Genomic DNA, 3,475 nt, shown 5'->3' on the forward strand with positions numbered 1-3,475 from the left:
CTCCATATACTGATCCAGGCAGTTCTGTCTCAGTCTAGTTGATACACCTCATCCCATACTGATCCAGGCAGTTCTGTCTCAGTCTAGTCGATACCCTCTCTCCATATACTGATCCAGGCAGTTCTGTCCCAGTCTAGTCGATACACCTCATCCCATACTGATCCAGGCAGTTCTGTCCCAGTCTAGTCGATACACCTCATCCCATACTGATCCAGCCAGTTCTGTCCCAGTCTAGTTGATACCCTCCCTCCATATACTGATCCAGACAGTTCTGTCCCAGTCTAGTCGATACCCTCTCTCCATATACTGATCCAGGCAGTTCTGTCCCAGTCTAGTCGTTACTCTCCATATACTGATCCAGCCAGTTCTGTCCCAGTCTAGTTGATACACCTCATCCCATACTGATCCAGACAACTCAATAAGAGTATTCTGGGTCCCATTTTAGACAGGCAACTGATAAGACACATGATCACTGTACTGAGTAGAAATATATGACTCCATCCCATATACTTCTCTAGCTGACAGGAGGCTATTGTGATTGATCACTGCCACGAAGGCATCAGTTCCTTATCATAAAAGCAGATTACACAGACTGTAAACATATTCTCCAGCAATCAATGTGGACCAGTTAAACACTCAACACCCTATAAACTAAAGGATCAATGCAGCCTCTCAGTCTGAGATAACTGTCTCCCTGATGAACAACAGAGAGGAAGGAGTCCCAGACTAGTTTGACATTCCAGAGGTCCATTTGAACCCCAGTGAGTCAGAGAGGAAGGAGTCCCAGACTAGTTTGACATTCCAGAGGTCCATTTGAACCCCAGTGAGTCAGAGAGGAAGGAGTCCCAGACTAGTTTGACATCCCAGAGGTCCATTTGAACCCCAGTGAGTCAGAGAGGAAGGAGTCCCAGACTAGTTTGTCATTCCAGAGGTCCATTTGAACCCCAGTGAGTCAGAGAGGAAGGAGTCCCAGACTAGTTTGACATCCCAGAGGTCCATTTGAACCCCAGTGAGTCAGAGAGGAAGGAGTCCCAGACTAGTTTGACATCCCAGAGGTCCATTTGAACCCCAGTGAGTCAGAGAGGAAGGAGTCCCAGACTAATTTGACATTCCAGAGGTCCATTTGAACCCCAGTGAGTCAGAGAGGAAGGAGTCCCAGACTAGTTTGACATTCCAGAGGTCCATTTGAACCTCAGTGAGTCAGAGTGGAAGTCAAGAGGTGACTGAATGTTCTAACATTCTAACTAAGATAAACACCAATCTCTCTCTCTATGACTCAGACTTCCTCACAGACAGATAGACCCCCTGACAATTCTCCCCAAAGCTGTGTGACATGTCTTCAAAACCAAGGGGACCTGCTAGCCAATCATAGCTCACCATTTATGTTTAAAATAAGTAAATGACAGTGCATTTGTATTCTAGTTTAGCAGATGCTCTTATCTAGAGTGACAATCAGTTCATTCAACTAAAGTAGGTAAAACAGTATATCAACAGGAAAAACAACAGAACCAAGACAAAAGCCTTTATATTTTTTTGAGAGCATCTACTGTATGTAGTACTTAGTTGATGAAAGCGACAACCAATAGTGAAACTAGTGTAAATCTAACTATGTGGAGAAGAATCCAGAGGCAACACCTACACAACTTCTATACCAGTAGTTTGGCTGCTAACAACACATGAAGAGTAACTATTCCTTCCTTAGAAATGAACTAATATCCACTATTCTAGGAGTAAACTAAGATATACTGCAATTGGAAATTCACAACATCAAATATTTAACTTAATTAAAATATGAGACTAGAAAATATTATGGAAACTGAAAAGTCTGGGATATAATGTCCATTGAGGGTCTTAACGGTTTTCATCTGTCTGCTTCACGCAAACAATAACTTGATTAACTAAAGTTGAGCCAAAGACGTGTGGTTTCTATATCAGCAGGGTACAGGCAACAAAGACTTTCTCTGTTTCTTTCCACTACACGATGGAGCCGTCCCTGTTCTGGGCGGGGATCATGACGGCGATGGCGCCCATGCGGCTGAGGTTGGGGCCGGCCATCTTGCTGGCGACGGGCGGGGGCAGGGGTGCGTGGCTGGGGGGCCTCTCGTACTCCTCCACGGAGGGGATCTTGTCGTACTGGGGCTTGAGGGCATACTCGTGCAGGTTGGAGGGGGACATGGAGCCCAGGGAGGAGCGCTGGCTGCCCACGCTGGTGAAGGAGCGGGCTGTCGACACGCGGCTCTTCGGAGGGGGGACGTCCTCTCTGATCTCGTAGGAGATCTCCTTCTCATACTTCTTCCTGTTGCGGGCGCGGCAGCAGCAGAAGAGGATGATGGCGATGATGATGAGGGCCAGCAGAACAGCGATGATGGCTCCAGCTATGATACCAGCAGTGTTGGGGGGGGGGAGTGATGCCAAGCTGTAGAATACACTCCTCCATGCCCACTCGGTTCTTAGCTGTGCAGCGGTAGGTTCCCGAGGAGCTGGTGGACGCGTTCCTTACGTTCATGGTGCCTCCCACAGGGTCTAGCACGGCGGAGGCAGGCAGCAGTTTGTTGTCGCTGGTCTTCTCCCAGGTGTACTGCAGGGGGTTGGTACCTTCACTGGACATACACCTCAGGACCACGTCCTTACCCTCCTGGGTGGGGCCCTCGGCATAGCATCTGGGCTTGGAAGGCCTCACCATGACGGTCAGCAGCATCTTCCTGCTGCGGATGCCCGGGGCCTTCTTCACCTTGCACTGATAGGTCCCAGTGTCACTAGACTTTAGACCCGTTAGGTTGATGGAGGCGTCGCCATTACATTTACATTACATTTTAGTCATTTAGCAGACGAACCAGGATCTCTAGTGACACAGTTAGCACTGCGATGCAGTGCCTTAGACCACTGCGCCATTCTTAGGGTCGGCTGAGTTGAAGTGGGCCCGCCCCTTCACTGCAGGGTAGTAGTCCTCATAGGCCCTGTCCCCAGAGTACAGGATCACCACTTTATCCTCTTTCTGGTTGTCGGAGGCCAGCAGGCTCCATTCAATGTCCAGGGGGCCAGAGTCCTCGGGGGCCAGAGAGAACTGGCAGTCCAGCTTGACGCTCTCACTGCTGGCCTTCTCTATGGACGTGGGCCCCTGGGATGTGATCTCCAGGCCATGGGCTACACCTGCAATGAGAATAATCAATACAGAGCCGAGGACAACAACCTCTCCCTCAACGTGACCAAGACAAAGGAGATGATTGTGGACTACAGGAAAAAAAAGAGGACTGAGCACGCCCCCATTCTCATCGACGGGGCTGTAGTGGAACAGGTTGAGAGCTTCAAGTTCCTTGGTGTCCACATCACCAACAAACTATCATGGTCCAAACACACCAAGACAGTCGTGAAGAGGGCACGACAAAGCCTATTCCCCCTCAGGAGACTAAAAAGATTTGGCATGGGTCCTCAGATCCTCAAAAAATTCTACAGCTGCACCATCGAGAGCATCCTG

General features: G+C 49.2%; 1 pseudogene across 1 annotated transcript; it reads right to left on the reverse strand.

The window, feature by feature from the left end:
• Nucleotides 1–1,616: 1,616 nt before the first annotated feature.
• On the reverse strand, nt 1,617–3,150 carry LOC311115013 (coxsackievirus and adenovirus receptor homolog; annotated as a pseudogene). The gene is made up of 2 exons: nt 2,882–3,150; nt 1,617–2,737 (listed from the first exon to the last, which is right to left on the reverse strand). The product of its transcript is annotated as a coxsackievirus and adenovirus receptor homolog (transcript).
• Between the last annotated feature and the right edge of the window lie 325 nt (nt 3,151–3,475).

The sequence above is a fragment of the Coregonus lavaretus genome, assembly GCF_964263955.1.
Source record: "Coregonus lavaretus genome assembly, contig: HAP1_SCAFFOLD_4990, whole genome shotgun sequence".
NCBI classification, from domain to species: Eukaryota; Metazoa; Chordata; class Actinopteri; order Salmoniformes; family Salmonidae; genus Coregonus; species Coregonus lavaretus.